Consider the following 19,064-nt stretch of genomic DNA (forward strand, 5'->3'; position numbering starts at 1 on the left):
ACTGTTAGTCCTAAAATCTAGAAACTACATACTGTATCGTTTCGTTCGATAGCATTCGTCGACTCTGCTGGGAGTCGTTAGAATAAATGCGACTAGCTATTTCGTGAGGACCGTGTCGTTCCCCTAAGGCGGAAGAAAATCGATTTCTTCGATGGTGAGAGAAAAGATGTGAGGAAGGGTAGATGGACTGAATAGGGAGTTTTCTATTTCGTCGCGATCGCCGACCAGAAAGACAGGACCTTTCCTATAGGGTGGCTAAGATGCTAGACCTAGCTGTCTCTTTCCATAGAAACTATACGATCTCCGAAGGGTCTGTAGATCAACCGATCTCGCGCGCATCTTATTTCTCGCCCGCATAATGGCGCATCTGCTTCGACAATATTTTCCGCATCACGAAACATCCGATAATATTGGATGTCACATGACTACAGAAATGATTCATGGTTCGGGCGTGCGCAGGTCATATTTTCTCCTCTTGTTAAAAAATGTTAAATATTTGCGATAAGTCTGATTAAAATGCGCAAACTGCGAATTCTAAATTAAAAAATATATAGAATTATTGCGTTTAAATAAAGAGCATAATACGATTACCGCTATATCTACGCGCGTATCTATATCTTCTCATTTAAAAATTTCTTGAATAAATATATATCTGATAAAAACAGATTGTATAGTGCATTAGTGAAGAAGATACTAATGAAAGAGACAGTTGTGCAATATTTTCCTGAGATGATAAGTCCAGTAATTTGTAGATACGCTTGATTTATGGTTAAAAACATTGCAGAGAAAAACTTAAACATTTTTTTAAGCTTTTCTCGATAGTTTTATTATCAATGCTATTATGCAATACTATTATAATATTTCTCTCTCTTTCTTTATCTTTCGTATTATTTTAAATGTATCAATACGATTTATTATATTACACGATAAAATATATTTTTAACAGCAAGAAACGCGCTAATCTCTCTTATATAATTAAATATTCGAGCGAACAATTTAGTAAAACAAGCGCCTCGAAAATGCTTTCTTTTATTTTTGAAAAGATATTATATATTCCGCGAATAAGACATTGTTACCGAAAAGAACAGCCTTCACAATTCAATAATCCGCCTCAGGCACCGTCTTACGTTAGATTAAGGGAGCAAATGCTTCACGACCGCTGCTGCCATATTGCTATCCCGCGAGCATTAGGTCTGCTTGTCTTACATTCCCAAGAGAATAGCAGGAGAATCTTGGGAAATACGGGGTTTGCCATGTGACCTTTACGCCATTTTTACAGATTCTTGACTCGAAAGAAAATAATGTTTGCCAAAAAAGGGGCCGATGTTTTATCATTATCATACATTAGAAAATGATAAATTATTCTGTTTACCGAGATCGTATTATTTTCCGGGTTTGAATAAATGTGTCCGCGAAAGTGAAAGTTAGAGAAATTAAAATTGAAATTCAGATTACTTAATAAAACAAAAATAAGCATATAATCAGTTTGCTCGAGTTTCATTTTACAAAATGTACAAAGTACATTTTTAAAAATCTTTACCATCAAAACAACTGTCATCAGAATTATTGTTAATATCAGTATATATCGATAACGTTTTTTTGGAAAAATACTGCGCAAATATATCGTTAATGTGGCAACAAGTAGCGTATTAAACATAAGTATCTGTTTTGCAAAAGCGCTTTGCTTCTTGTAACCTCATCGCGTTATCGTAAGATGGAAAAGCGTAATCTAAGCACGTACGCCGTATACATTAAGAAATATGTAATTGCGTCCTTCGAGGTAGTTGGAAGCACGAAGAGGTTTCCTGCTTACGTGCTTATGTACTTATATCGAGTCCCAAGTTCCCTTAATAGACAAACTTCGGTCGTTTTTCCCTGCTGTATTTCGCTATAGTTTACACGACGAAGAATCACAAATACACATATGATTGGATTAATTCGGAAGGGACGTATTTTAAAAACATCGTGTTGATAAAAGCAGGAATGGTTGCCAAATTTTGGAAAAAAAAAAATGTTACGCATAAAAATTGTTGCGCATAAAAATATTTAACAATTTTAATTCTGATAATGTAAAATTTTACTCAAATATAAGTATATTGCGAAGAAACTAACTATACATTCTCGTGAGAAACAACAATGTTTCGATAGTAGAAGCAATTATCTGACCCAGGTCGGGGAAGAATCGATGTATATAACTGTCACGAGGGAAAAGAAATGGACGAGTAGGGAGAGTAAAACGGATTTGGCCGAAATTAGAACCTCTGAGCCCATTTCGGATACGTCGGCAGACTTAGTGCGTGATTCGAAGAAGGAAACCACCCCGACAACTTCAACAACAACGGGCGCGCGCTAACTTATTCGATAGCTGGAAACACCGTAGTAACTTTTTTTATTGAGTTTGCCGTTCGTCCACATTTATGACGCGAATTTATATACGGTGATATTAAAAAAATATAATTTAAAAACTGCATATCAAAAATACTTGTAAAAACAATTATAAAATTCTCATCTAATTCTCCGGAAGAAAATAGTTAAAGAACCGTTAATTGAATTAAATTATCAAGATACTATATATTGACACTTAAAGATAAATTATGATGAAAGATGATCTTCCATCGAAATTTTTCTCAAGAAACGAGCTCTGAATTCGTCGAACTAGAAGATATGTTGCACAAGATGACGGAGCGGAAAAGAAATGAAAGGTGGTCGATAAACATGGAAGATATTTTTCTCCGCGCAGAAAGAAGAACAGAACATCTTGAGATTAATTGAATTTTCGCGGGGAATAAAAAGCATTCGCGCGAAATATCGAATGACGGCGCGGTATCGAGGAAGAGCGGCCTGCATTAGTATATTAGAGGGAAGAGCGATAAAGAAAGGAAATAAGCGATGCGCGAAACGATTGAAGCTCGGAAATCGGAGTCTCAGCCGGGGAGTAGATTAAAAGTTTGTCGAGGAATTTCCCCAGATAAGGGAGGCAATTTAGCACGATCGCGAAGATATCGATTCGGCAGCGGATCGAGACGAACTAGGCGGGGCGTGGAAATGGTACGCACAATTCGAGCGTGTCTCAGCAAGTCGACTCTATTCCGCCGGGTCAGATTCGAGAGAACTTTCCTTTCCCGTATTTTCCCGTGATCGACAATGCTCGAGTTACCAAACGATTGCGTCGGTAAATAGTCGAGCCGGGCCGCGAGTTAACTCGGAAATGCGGTTCGTTCGTATTTCCGAGCCTCTATCCGTAGTAGCATCCTCCTCACCTGTGGAATTCGAAACTCTGCGTATCTGTATGCGACTCTCGGATTCTGATTGCGCAACGCATCTGTCCCTTGCAATTTTCATCGCGATCGAAACAGCACGCGGATGATTAGCGGGGGACACGACCGCGTCCCAGCATCCTTCGACATTGCGGAAGGGAAGCGGAGATATACTCGTGTTATATAATCTATCTAACTATTGGGATAACGAACTTACCAAGTAGTAAAGTGTCTTCGTACGAGGATTGGACACCAAATGGATCTGAAACAGAAAACAAAGTTTTTATTAGATTAGAGGAAAACATGTTCAGCTATTTTATGGAATTGAAGAGAACGGCTGGAAAATATTCTTCAAAGACGGTAATTTTATAAATAGCCCTAGGGAAGGGCAGGGAGCTCAGTGTAAAGTTACGTTGGAAATTAACTATCCGTAGATATTGCGCAAAATTTATACACTTTTTTGCTAACTCTAATATAACATCGTGTGCGTCTTATTACAAGAAGCGTACTGAAATGTTTCTCGAGTCAGATGTAAGTATTCATAAATGCATAGAACACATACATTGCGCTATAGTTGTATCAAAACCCAAGACGCCATGGCAAGTTGATTGCTACGTCGTGTTGAGCATGATACACCGACACATCACTCGCAATCAGTTTAAAGTACCTTGCTCTACGGCCTCCGAACTTGCAAACTCACGAATAGCGCCGATACATACATATACAACATCTGTGAAATGAAGGCAGGAAAATTGAGCAAGATAACTCTAACGGTCGGAGTTATTGATCATTTATAAAGTCAAATACAAAACGAAAGTCAATCTTGCAGCTAATCTTGCAATCTGCATTAATATGTCGAATAAGAAGAATCACAAAAAAAGAATTACCTACTCGCGAAATCGAAATTTCAAGCCTTATCCGTATTTTTTTTTTAAATTAAATATAAACATCAATAAAACAATAATAAACTCTGGGTTTCATTAGATAAATGTGTTAATTTAAAAGTTACAAGATTTATTTGATTTATATGTTTCGGTTTTGAGAAAATTGCTGTTTTAATATTATATCAAATATGTATATTAACATAAAGGTTTTTATTACATCGATTTTTATCGAAATTTTTCTGCTCAGTTTTCGCGTTAAATTAACAATTCCACGAGAGAGGTTTCGAGATTTGGAGAACAAGAGTTCTTATAAATTTACACGCGCAAATATTAATTATATATAAACATAAATTTGACGGGTAAATTTTAATTAATTTAATCTTAGTAATATAACTTTGTCCTAGCTTGGAAACGCTTTGTAACTCCTAAATAGATCTTCAGCGCGCCCTTCGTATAGTTTACCGACAATTATTCTGTGTTACACGCAAACTGGTTTCCGCGCCGTCCTAAATTTATCGATCGGGCCCAGTCTCACGACGCAAATACCCGAGAACATTAATTAACCACCACGGCGGGCACATCGATCGGGCGAAGTCGCTTCTTATCAAGGTTGAAGTTCATGCGGCATCGCGATTATTAGCGGCTGACCAGATGCAACCGTCGACGTTGATCAATTAACAGCGCATCTAATTTCCTGGATTCCGTGGATTTTGCGTCTCATACACGCGAATATTGCGAATAATTATATCAATTAGAGAAAATGTCTCGAAATATATATCCTAATTTTGTTGCAGAAATTAAATCATAAATATTTCATTTTATATATTTCACGACTCTAATTTTGATCTATCTTTTTAATATACATCGAATTTGATTTATATTTTATAATTTTATAAAATATATTTTATAATTTTCCTCACAATTACACAGATTTCTGTAAACTTTATCCGAGACTCAACTCTATAATTAATATACTCTCTGCTATATATAATTAACCAAATTCTCTAATTAAGAGAATTAAATTTGGAAATTGCAGCCTCGTCCACATTACCAGAATAGGCGAAGAGGAGAAATGGAGAGAAAGGAATAGAAATGAGAGAGAATAAGGCATGCAGTCGCGTCGGCGAATTATCCACGTGGGCGAATTTCCAAAGTTCTCATTCTGTAATGACAAAGTAGACGACAACCAAACTCTCGCTCGACTAAAGTGTCTCTCGAAGCGTACGTTAACGCGCATCTAATTGTGGCATTATATTTCTATGGGTGCAGAAAGTATGGCATTGTATTTCCCTTCGACGCGTCGCGAGACATTTTCCCTTATCCCTTAAGAAATAACCCAACGGCGGTGTCTGCTTTCCGAGAAAAAATCATTAATCTCGATTTTACCCAAATAAAAGAGAACATTCATTTCTTTGTGGAAACGTGTTGGGACGCAAAATAAATATTACGCGAATATCGGATTATAAAAATTTCTAATAACACGTAAATTTTATTAAAATTATATTATATTATAATATCTAATATCTAAATACGTCATAGATATTGTGATGTCTAAATTCATCTAACATTTATTAATCGATCTAAATATGTTTTAGTATATAGTAATAGAATCGCGTATCACAAATTGAATGTCACACAATCAGAAAACATTTTCCATTTTTTTTTTTTTTTTTTCGTACGTCTTTTCCTTGTTTTCCTGTCACATCCTTGTTGCAACACGCATGGTTACGACGATGCTGATATCAGCAAGATTAATCTCGCGGGAACATCGTGATGGATGGTATCCCGAAGGAAACATCAAAGATTATCCATTAATTACCATTTCACTACTACACATTGCATATTTATTAGATGACGTGAACTTTCTTTCAAGCGCGAAAACGATTGCGGCTATAATTACGTTGACTGATCGGAGCAATTTATACGAGACGGCTACATTTATCATGATATCAATAATTATTTAAATAAAGAAAAGAAGATTATTTTTTTTCTAATCTCATAACAAATCACGATATATCAAATATCTTATTATGTTTTAGTGTATTAAGAAATTAGATTTTTTATAGAAATGTATATCGACTTATAATATCTACTATACTTTTACAATATTGAATTTATGAAAATTCTTTATGTGTGTAATAAAAAGATTTTTGTATATCTAAAATTATTTTATCTTATTTATACTTTTACAATAGAAATTAATTATTAATTTGCATTTCGTTAATTTATTGTGTATCGTTAATTTGTTACAAAAATATAAGTATAGCTCCCTCGATTATCGTAAGTGACACCTTTACTGATGCTAAATCGTCAAATGGGAAGATTGTGTGACTTTGCAGAATTCATATATAGAAAGACTAATAAATGCACAGTTTCAACCATTCATTCATTTCCTTCATTCTTTTCCTTATAAGCCTTTCCTTTAAAGGTACGAATTTTATGAATGACGTTCGTATATACACACACACATACACATGTTATACACATTACTTTTTTAGAGAAATATCAAACACACAGCATCGGCGCTTTTGTGTCGCGCGGCACATTCGATATATATATATAATACAAATTAAAATATCAATATCCTATTAAATTCGTGCATCTCTCTAGTTGCAATTCGATTGATTGTGTTACCGGCGCGCGCGCACGTGTCGATGAACAGCACACGTGGAACGCTCGAACGGGTTTGACACGTCCACAGGTTGAGCGAATCTCGCTAGACTGCCGTTGCGTTCGCATTGCTATTTGCGTTTCGCTGAGGGCACACACGCCGTACATCGTTAATTCCCGTACGTTCGTGCATCCATTTTCGCCTCGTGTTTGGACGGTCGCGCGCATACACCCAGAATAGCTCGATACGCGACGACCGTAAATTCGCGCCGAATTATACTGACGCGCAATTTGCGAATTTGCGAAACCGCGACGGTGCCAGCGACGTGTGAGATTAGCATCGAAGGACACTGTATCGAATCTCAAATATGTAATTCGCGAATTTAATCGACTGATCCGAGCAATATGCTTCGCGCAAGTTGAGTTCGAACTACGTTTAAGTCTCGACATTTCGTGTTTCCTGTCTGCAGTTAATGTAACATTAAAGAGTTGAATCTTTAATTCTAGAATTGAGAGAGAGAATGAATCCCTGGGTTATAAAATTAAAAATAAATAGTCATTTCACATTTTTAACGCTAAGCTGAATTGATCAAAAAATTGTACATCAGGCATTTTCCTCTTCTTTTCAATATATCGGATAAAAATTCTATGCAGCTAAACTTTTTTTCTTTCTTTCGCGAAAAACTACCGAGATAAGTTTCCATGTAGTTCCAAGTGGTTTTGATATTTACTAGGTAAAATCACCGGCGCAGCTGTAACGCGTTGTATTGGTAAGTGTGCCACGTATTCTTGAAGAAACGTTAGAGACGTTACGTAAACCGCTTTCCCGCCGACGTAGGTAATTCGCGAGGACGAAAGGAGGTGGCGAGACGATTTTTCATCTGAGTCACGTTTGCGGGAGTCTGAAGCTTTCGGGAAAAAAGAAGCTCGTTCTCTTCGTCGTCTGCTTTTCACGTTCACACACACACATACACATACATACACCTCCTGACGCCAAACTATAGGTGTAAAGGCGATGTGACGCTTTTTCATGGTTGTAAGCATACCGGGTTCTAGCTCTTTTTCGCTACTTTACTTTACGTGCCGCAGCAGCTGTGTGTATTTTCATCGATTACAAAAAGTCTCTCTATGTACTGAAACAACAAAGGAACAAGCACTCTAACTAGTACTGAAATAAACCAAGACAAAAGTTTCCTGTTCAACTCGTCTACGGATTTTTATACGCAGCATATATACAATCCTATTATATATAAAAATGTTAAAATATAAAAATGCGAATTTAAAGAATTGTAAAATTATGTACAGATAAAATTTCTCCCTATTTGCAATCACACATTCAGAATTATTAGAAAATATAGACCGAGACAATTGAAACGATATTAAATTGCAACCTGTGGATATATAGCTTGTATAAAGATATTGCTATGAAACATTGCTTCTGCAGCATAAAGCGATCGCATATATAGAGAAACTGTCCAAGTTCAATCGAAATATACGTCAGCTCTCGTGGCTTCATTCGTACTCGTCGACTGGAAACGAGTTTACCGCAGGAAAACTCGACCGCGACTCGTGTTGAGTTTTCGTTCGGGAAAGCACGAATTGGAAGTACCGTGTGTCGACGATAGCTTCGATCGTCGGCGCATTCACTGCGACGATCTATTTTCGATTAATCGAACGGCGGCACGTGTCTCCAACGGGAGGGCTCCCGGTAATGGAATTGTCAAGTAAACGCGCACAGCGAGACCGACTCTCCAGAAAGCGAGACACATCCGGGAAAAATATACTTGAAATGGCAGGGAAAGGCAATATCGACGAGCCACCGACATGCGCCAGTTTCCATTTGACAGACGAAATATGAATGGAAATGGCGCAATGTACTCTTTAATGTCTGCCTAGTGATGCTGCGCGTTTCAAATGTTAACACAAGCGTAAATATCTCTTTATTTCTTTACATATAGCGTACGATTTTTTTTCAAAATATAATTAAAAACAATTATACTTGATTATTACAGGAACTACGCGTTATCGATCGAAAATAGAACTTCTTTTAGTTTGTGCAATATATGGATCCTGGAGAATTGAAATATTTTAAAGGGAAAGAGGAAATGCATAGCGTGTGCAACACTGAAAAAAATGTTATGTGATTATCATATAATTTATAGTTTTTTTAATGCCAACTATATATGAAATTATTATTACCGCGTATAAAATTATTATTAGCCCAACACTATATAATAATAATTAATAATATTTATAAAAATAGAAATCTAAACTATAATTCTTTTAAGTCATAGTGTGGAAAACTTACGATATGGAAATAATCTTACTGCAAGGTATTGTGTATATCTGCGTTTGCGAACAATGACATGATGCCATATTATTACAAATTGAGCGCAAAATCTTCACGCCTATTATAAAATATAATAAACGCGATATGCATTCTATTCTACTATAGTCTATTGCATTGTAATTTTTAAAATAAAATTATTTACAATTCTATATTATTTTAATTATATATTATTTTTATACTTCTATATAAAAATTATATGTAGAGAATATTACATAATACACATACATACATACACATGTATGTATATGTATTCGGAGATGAGAGGTCAAAATACTCTGTTCTTTTAGGATGATCACAATTTCGAAATATGTCAATCATTCGTCCGTTTTTCTCTATTGTCGAAAATGATTCGTTTCATCGATGTTCAAACGCGTCGCAACATCCATTATTCTGTTATCCGCATTTTCCTTTTTAAAACACGTGGAATAGTACATATGCTACATGTTGTCGTTATCGATATCACGTATTGCGATACAACATTTGGAACATTGTTGAATATGTATATACATATATAAATAAATATAAATAAAAGGGGCATGTCTTCATAAGTAACAATAAATTGCAGAAAATCACGCAAGTTTATGAACAAATATCTCGAAAGAGAATTGTGTATAAAAAAATCTCATCAAATTACAATTATTAATTTTATGATTAAAAGAGATAAAAAAATTAAGAATATACACATCCCAATTTTATACTGGGGTCGTGTAGAAAATAATCTATAACAAATATGAAGAACATAGAGAGTAAGATGTGTCAGTCAGTTAATGTATATTGATCAACGAGTCATTGATCTCTTTTCTTCGACGAAAAACTTTTCTTTATTTAACTTCTTCATTTTCTCAACTTCTTTTCTCTCCTACATTTCTAATGCAAACTATTTTTCAAGCATTCAGTACAATCGAGATGCATTTTGCTCACGAGTTATTCACTCAACATTTCGCTACCTTGTAAGCGGAAATGCAGAATTGATTTTCTGAAAATACGAAGTAGGAACATTACGGAGCTCTCTTCCTGGTACCGACGCGAGGCTTCGCAGAAGTTGTTCTACTTTTCGTATCGATCGCCGCGGTTGAACGACGACATAACAATGAAAGCCACGACTGGCGGTATCAGTGTTGCAACCTGTTCTCAGCCGTATGAACATCGATTTTCTATCGAACTTGGAATAATGAGCGAAGCATACTTTTCGCGACTATGCGACTCGAATTCGTCGCAGGAAGAATTTCAGATAGACGAGAAGGAATTTTCATCCGTAAAATAATCGCAGGATTTTCGCGAATAATACACGAGAGATATAAACGACGAGCGAATTTCGCGGCAATTTCCACAATCGATTATACATAGATGTAATTATCTTTAATAGCTGATACAAGGCTAAATATGGACGAATATTTTTAATATCGTAATATTCAGAGATGTATATTTTGAACTTTCGCACTGTCATCTTGACTACATATTCCTGTTAAAGAAAAAAGTTTGGTCGTAATGGGAACGGAATTTTATGGTCGACAGCGTTGCAAATATGCATTTTCGTAGGCGCCAGTAGAAAATGGATTTTCGTCTTCGTGTTGCGAAGCTGATGACTTATTGGCAGGCACGTCGAGAACTGTTATATTTTCGGCGATTCGATGTTCTCGATCAACAGTGACTTTCTACATGAATAAATATATAAATATTCTCCTCGCAAAAGAAATGCATTCTATCTAGAGAGAATGTCGCGGAAGACTCGAATATAAATATAGTTTTCAAAATAGTAAAAAAAATCCTTATTAATCGCGAAATTTAAAAAAATCTTTCTAAAATTAACCTAGTGAAACTTTGTAATATAAAACTTTATAATATTCACTTTATAATATATCAATACTGCTGACGCCGCGATCTCACGTAATCCTGCATTTGTGGACCCGATATTTTTACTGTGTCATAATTACCGGCGCGTATAATAAGCAAGCAGGGGAAGACTCGTTCGACACGACGATCAAGATTATATTTAGAGCGGCAGGTTCAACGAAACCAATACTTTAGCAAAACCAGTATATCGGTTTCGTCACGACAATATCTCGAACGTTCTCCATTTAATCTACTACTTTTCCAGAATACGCATGCTTTGTATGATTAATAATTCCGAGGAAAGCAATGATTGCTGATGCAGACCGGAGGTTAAAGATCTCATTCAGCCACTCATGCGTTCGGCAATACGAGAAAATATCATTCTAGAGCGTATAAATGAGCGTATAAATGTTAACGAATATTAATCCTTTAATACGTTGCAATCGTTAAGATTCGTACGCGAAATCTGGACGCTTGAAACTCTACGTAATTGTAAGATAATAGCAAAAACAGATCACAAAATCATATTTTTTAATTAAATAGATTTTGAGAAAAACTTTTATTTCAAGTTTCATTAAAAAATGTAAACAGATATAATGTTGAAAATTAGAAGTTTAAAATTTTCTCTAAAAGAAAAGAGCAACTCTAGATTCGTCGGGCAATCTAGGCAATTGTTAAAATTAAACTCGCGCTTATACGAGAAGTGCAAATAAAAATGCAAATATCCTACGCAACAGAATTCTGATCTTTTAATAAGAGAGCGCAAATGAACAGAAAGTTACCGCAAAGCAGCATTATAACGAGTAGACGAGAGAAGAATGTCCGGCTAACCCGAAATCATTTCGCGCACGTGTTTCCGCGGCATTGCAACGTGAAACGGAGTCGTTGGAATGCCTGTTTCCTGCTCCGCCCTGCGATGCCGATCGATGCGGGAATGCCTGGGAAGCGCGCGTAGGAGACTCTCTATGGATACTCTGCTCAAAAGAATGGTACGAGAATCTCTCTCGTATATCGGCTAAAAATGGAAATGCGTTCTTTCCCTAAACGCGTGCTTTTCCGACGACATTGGACATATAACGATATCGCGATAGGCGAAAGAACGAGAATCCAATCTTCGATCATTTGTAACTTGGAATGGAACTATTCATTACAGCATCCAAAAATAATTCCTCGCCATTCTTTTCATCCCTATCATTCTTTAAACTTTCAGTATCTCAGAGGGAAAACCATAAATTTTTGAACCAGCCTGTATATATCACTTTACATATTTTCCCAGCAGGAAAAAAAATAAGGAAGGAAGAAGAACGGTAAGATGGTGCGTCAGTTGGGAGGGTGCGCGGTGAGTCATCCCTTAAACTTCCCCCAATTCCGTCCTGCGGCCGTTTCTAGGGATAGATTCGATATGCGCTCCCGCATCTTTCCCGAGCGCTACAAGCCCCAAGTGTTTCGGGTCGTGTACATAATCGCGGGCAGCGATGTTATTTCGACGCGAGGAGAGTGAAAAGATGTGTTATCGGGGATATTTGGCGAATACGAATATACGAATGGAAGAATCGATCGCACGAGATATCCTCCACGCTCCGTTAAATTACACGCGGTTGGCATTATATACGTGCGGACTCATACGACTTTACGATAATATTGCGCACACAATGCGAGATGCGATGGTATTAGTGCGTTAAAACAGATATAAACTAAAATCAAATAATTTTCATTTATTTTAGAATTATAATATCGCGTCATTTTAAAGTTTAATTACGGTACTATACTAAAAGTTTCGGTCTCGACTGCGCACTCGGTAATGAAAGCGTCGTATAAAACGCGGATTACAGCGTCTCTTCGTTTAAAACAATGTCTATACCAAGTTGCAGAAATTAAACCCGGTTATAATGAAGAGATGTTCAATTATTATATTTCACGAAATACCGTACCGTTATCGTAATGCAATCAAGAGCAGACATGCAAAAGTTATTTCATGAAATTTAAAATATTGCAAAATCTTTGAAAATATTTAAATTAAATTTTTTTTTGTGAAATATGTGCACTGATAAACAAACTCCAATTCAAAGTTGAAATAACATGCGATTAATTCGAAAATGTGATTTATAGAGAGAAATTGCAAACATTTTTTTTACTTACAAATCTTCATAAATTAAATGATTATATAATGCGCAGATATAAAACATTATTCGTATAACACACTTTCTCTATCAAGTTATCGAACAATTAATTTTATTATTCATACTCAGAAGCTCAGAAATGAGAAACTATAATACTAGCCTAGCGGTAAATAACCAGCAACTAATTATAACTTTAACATAATAGGTGTACCGCACAATCAGTCTCGCCATGTTTGAGCAATTGCAGTCAATGTTGGGCTCCAGGTGTGTAGTCACCACCTTGCGGGAACCATCGACAAGCTACAGAAATATATGGTAAACCGAGTGTTTCTGCTTAATCGCCGGGAATACGGAATCGCATTAAGGTCGTTCCTACGTGGATTTCGGTTGCAGGAGCCATAGATACGACGACGAAACATGGGTTTTCGACATCCAGATGTTGCAGAGCGCATGCTTTCACCGTTATTTCCAGACATTTGGTAAATATGAATTCTCTTGCTCCGAAATTTTCATAAAGATGATTATGAAATAAGAGTCGTGGCGAATTTATTTTACCGTACACGAGAGAGTTGTAAATCTCGAAATAGTAATTAAATATTAATATATACTGTTGTGTAATTTGTTTTAATAGAGATAAAAAAATTAATAAACGCAAAGTGGATTTTTTTTCCGATTTATACATGAAATATTCGAGATTTAAGAAAAGAAAGGAGAGAATGTGTGCCGCATTTTGAGAAATATATCTGCCGCATTGAATTTTTCCACGTAAATATTTTGTACGTGACCGGAAACTTAACGCGGTGCCAAGGCTCCTCGAGGCATATTCGTTGCTACTATGGCCCGCAAATTTAGCAGTCACGTATTCATAGGCCAGTCACGTCAAATTGGAAGATTTCAAATCGAGGATACGAAACCATCTTCTAAAATTAAGCAGCGTCCGATCCTTTACGGTCTTTCAGACAGTTCGAAAATGATGTCGCTTTAATCGTCGTGAATGAATATAAATGCGCAGATATATATATATATATATATATATATATATATATATATATATATTATATACATATATATCTACGTTTATGAAATCGAATTATTTGGTCGTTCTTAATTCCAGAGTTCTCTTTTTAACGAGATAGATATATACGTATATATCTTTCTAACGAGTCGATGTTGGAATTAAGGACGATCAAATAATTCGATTTGATTGACTGACCAGAGAGAGATTCTGTGTTGCAATCAAGTTTCGATAAAACATTGAGCGTTTTGCCCGCTGGAATTCCGTAAAATTTGACTCGATTGGAACGGGAAGATGTCGAGCACAAAGAAATATGTTCTACGATGATTAAATATACTTATCAGATATTGCGATTCAATCAATATCATGTATACAGGGCAACTCCAAAGAGTCGTAACAAAATTCCGTGAAAATCGAAGGTACATTTATATAGGGGAGAGATACGTATATATATATGAGATGAGAAAAATATTCGCACACTATCACACACAATTTTCATGCATGCAGAGAATATCGCGGTCCTGAGAACTTTACATGACATACGTAAGCGTGCGCGTCCATATTTTTATGGGACGAAATTTTAGCTTCGCAGCGGAGCCGCTCGTTAATTTAGAGCTCTCGCCGTTATCGTGCCTGTGTTTTACGCACCGGAACGCAGCCAGCTTTTCGCAATATACCAAAACTGCACGCACCAACGTAATACATCCGACACGTGCTTCGCCGAGCGAGTTGTGCGTTTAAGCGCGATATGAATAAGCGGATTTCGCACTGACGCGCTCGTGTGTACGCTGCGGCCTCGGAGTCCAAATAATTCCTTTTTTTTTTTTGTTAGCCGCATTCTGCGAACCCTACCAACCCGGCTTCGGTTGGACAGTGAAACATCGCGTAGGCTTATTAGTTCTATTTTTACGCCCGAATAATGAGAGTGAATTATGCGAGTAATTCGTTGAACGTCAAAAAACGTGGAATGAGCGTTAACTTTAAAATTACTTGAAATATTAAAGATCTTCTCTCTCTTTTCGGATATTTTTTTTCAGTTTCGTAAAAATATATGCGTATGCGCAAGTGCGTGACAAACGTGCGTGTGAAACGATTTTTTGAAGAAGCGCTTATCTTGAAAAATTCTCGGCAAGATAATCCGTGCTTCAGACATCGCATAGTTCGATCAGCACATCTAAAAAGCAAGGGGCCATAATCAGGTAAGCAGGTGTTTCTACACGAACTGTACAGGTGACAAAGAAACTGGATTATAGAGTGTTGTTACAATATCACACTCTTAATAAAAATCCTGCTCTATAGAACATAATTTTTAAAATTTCTTCGTTTAATTACGATGAATTTTTGACTTTCATAATTTTTATATTTTTAAATTAGAAAATTGCCAGTATTATAAAAATTTGCTTAAATATATTGTTAAAAGATACTATCAAATACGAAATGTGTCATATGTTAATGATGTATATTACTTCGTGCTTATAGAGTTAAAATCTACTGCTAAATGACTAATAAAATTAATCGCGAATGATTCGTAGTTAGAATTTATGAAGAATGAAAGTTGCATACAATTTTTAAGGAGCTATTTATCATTCTTTGATAAGTGTATATCATATTCTTCGATAGTAAATAATAATACGGACTCCGGCGTAAAATGGTGGTAATCATTCTCATCCCCTTCCTTGGCACCCTTTCGCTACAACCCTTCCGACAGTTTCCAAACTCCTGGCCTTACCTCCCGTTCAATCAATACCCAATGGCGCACACTACTAAACGGCGCGAATCCTACACTAGCCCCTGTAGGATACGGCCATCTCCATCCGGGGTCCGACATTCATCCTCTTATAAGCCGATAACGGTTCCCCGGCAACTGAGCTACCAGTGCGCAATCTGTAATCGCAAATGGTACGATTTGCACAGTTGACAGTCGTTGAACTTTCATTTCTCCTCTTCGAATTTCTTTAAAATTCTTTAAAATTTCTCTAAAAGTCGTCCGAAAGATATATCAAATTCTTATCATTATTGAACTATTATTATATTTGTACTATTATTATATTTGTATGACACACATAACTGTGCCTTTTATTTTATATTTATACAATTTGAAAAATTTGCAATAAAACATTAAAATGGAATACACATCATTTATAAAAAGTATTTTCAAAAAAAAGAAAAAGAGATTCTTGAGGAAAAAATATCTCGATATAGTGCGTCTTATATTTAATCAATCCCCATTTCGTCGCAATATTCAATTAAATCCGAATAATTATTTTGAGCTGCGTGACGGTCTCGCCACCGTCGTGCTCCATCTTCTTTCGGCGAAAAAGGATACACAAAAAAAAAGAAAAATTGTGAGATTAACGCGCGATCATGGGATCTGACGAAGAACATGACTCGCTCGCGTATACAACGTTTAAGGTGGTGCCGATAAAACCGCTTGGTCACTTATCTCATGCGCGGCAAATCATCCCTTCCGAGGAGCCTTCGGAATAATCCTCGTAATCCTCAAACGAGATTGGATCGACATCAAGATACGACGTGCGCACGAGTACGTTTTCCCGCCAAATTCGCCGCAATGCTGTTGACTGACACCATCATGTTCAATGAAATCGGATATAGGAATCCCGTATAAATACAAAAAAAAAATCGACGAAATTAGTCGGCGCGTGAGTTTAATTAGATTTAGGCACAGTGTTGTGTGTCGCTTATCGCGTTAATTCGCGCTAAGTTGCTTTTACTTTTTATTCCTTCGAGGATCAGCGAAATCGCCGACAGTTAATTAACAGACACGTACATGTAATGAAAGACGCGCGATCTGATATATTTTTAATTTTTCGATTCGGCGCGAGTCAGGTGTGTCTCGCTGCGTGTTGCTTCAAAATCAATCTAGATCCGACTAGATTGGCAGGATCACGCGAATTCCCGACGATTTAATCATTGCTCGCCGGGACAAGGTTTGTTAATGGGGTTTGCCGAGTAATCCGGTAATTGATTTCGATATTCCGTGCCGATGCAGAAGCGCGCTCGCGCAGAGATAGGAGAATCGCGCCTCTGAGGGTCGCGCGTTCAATTCTCTCCTCTAGCCTAGCCGAAGACTATAGCTGCAGCATTCCATTAGACGGTCCGAAACACGGTCATCCCCTAGACACGCACACAGACACGCGCTCTCTCTCTCTCACCAACGCGTGGCCGCATTGTCAGCTTCGGTTCCGGCGGGGTATAATTACCGACGCGAACCTAATATACAAAGCCCCTGTTTCGCAGATGAGTTTACGCCACACCCACGAGGGTATGCGCGCAAATATCGCCCCGCGCGTCGCTATGAGCACTTACCCTAAGATCAAACGATATTCGATAGAATAGCTTCGGGTAGGGCAACCGATAGCGCGTCATTGCTTTGATTTTATATTCAACCTCGTAAATAAGGATTACGATTATTCTAAATCAGAACATACTTGCAAAGACGTGTTAAGTCACTGGAATCTTCTAAAAAAATTTTGTCATGTGTAGCCATATAATTAATAAAGTGCCGCCTAAGTCTATTTTAGATCATTTATAATTCATGATAAAATTAACACAAAACAGAATTTTATTTATTAGCTTTATGTGGCGCGTAATGTAGAGAAATTTTGAAAAATTAAAATACATACACGTACAAAATAGATATATCGTGTCTGATATAAAAAGATATATCAGGATATGATGTATTAAGATATGCGATACCTAAAATCATAAATTTATATCACAAATTTTGTTGCAAATTATGAATGGTCCAAAGACTTCATTGATTGTACTGTTAATATTCGTTTTTAATATATTTAATTACATTTTTGAGTTTTTCCGTTAATAGGTAAGAATAAAATATAGTAAATATCAAATAAAATTATAATCTCAAGTCCATAGCATACAAATAGACATATTAAAGAAAGAAGAAACATGTTTTCGGAAGCAATTTCTTGCCTACATATACGGTAAAGATCTCGACAATGTCTCAGTTAACAAGCACACGTAGCCCATGTCAGATTTTCTGTCAGTTTCATCCAGCAAAATGACTGACGGAGATACGATAATTATCTATTGGGACTTTAGATGTGTCAGAAGGGAAGGGACTCACCGTCAAGAGACTAATAGGAGGGTAAGACTTGTATCCACCAGTAACAGGTACTCAGACCTGTCTAGAGAGAGTATGACATATTACATGCATTCCAAGAACTTTCTTCATAAGATTTTCAACGCAATAAAAATTCGTATAACATGCATTCTTGCATACTTTGTTCGTAAGAAGTATAAGAATCCACAACGTATCTTAAAAAAATTGCAAAATAAACTAGCCTCTAAAAAACATCAATTTGTATTATAAAGTTTTAAATTAAAAATATTATATCGTCTAATTAATCTTTTTTTCTTTTCATCAAAATTAATTATAATAATATCTTCTAACATTACCATCTTTTCAAATTGTATATATATTGCTCACTTTTATTTGTTAAAATTATTTTATTCGCTTTTATTTATTTGTCAATTTGTCAATTGGTGTATTTAAAACTAATAATGCTAATAATAATCGTAAAATAAAAGATACGTAAACGCAGAGAAAAAATATAAAATCGTGACCCTTAAAATATCTTCGAGAGCAAACGACTAGATTTTATCGCGGAATGTCACTGCTAACAGAAATGGTGATGACAGCGAAATCCCGATGGGACATTGGCTCGTTCGTAGGATCAATTACGGAGGAGCATTTTCGCGACTGAGTAACGATAAAAAAAGCACTTATCGCGAAGTCTCACTGCGTTATCACGTCCAATTCTGATCACTCCGTCGTAATACTCGCATTATGCAAATTACGCGAGCGCAACTGCTTTGTAGTCACGCTTTTAGCCTCTTGAAACGATATCTTTCACTCGACTCCTTTACCACATCACGTCGTACGTGCATTTGTAGAGTCGGATGCGCCCCAGAGGGAGCAGCATAGAAAGCACAGAATATGTATGCATTGAT

General features: G+C 36.4%; 1 protein-coding gene across 4 annotated transcripts in view; it reads right to left on the reverse strand.

The window, feature by feature from the left end:
* Positions 1–19,064, reverse strand: part of Tinc (transmembrane protein tincar) — a 122,972-nt gene that overhangs the window by 63,970 nt on the left and 39,938 nt on the right. For all 4 annotated transcript variants that reach the window (XM_083051093.1, XM_083051254.1, XM_083051009.1 and 1 more), the window contains one exon: positions 3,475–3,519. The gene's annotated coding sequence lies outside the window, so the exon portion shown is untranslated. The remainder of the gene's footprint in view (positions 1–3,474; positions 3,520–19,064) is intronic.

The sequence above is a fragment of the Prenolepis imparis genome, unplaced genomic scaffold (assembly GCF_030444845.1).
Source record: "Prenolepis imparis isolate NDT839.2.m4 unplaced genomic scaffold, iyPreImpa1.0 SCAF_1, whole genome shotgun sequence".
NCBI classification, from domain to species: domain Eukaryota; kingdom Metazoa; phylum Arthropoda; class Insecta; order Hymenoptera; family Formicidae; genus Prenolepis; species Prenolepis imparis.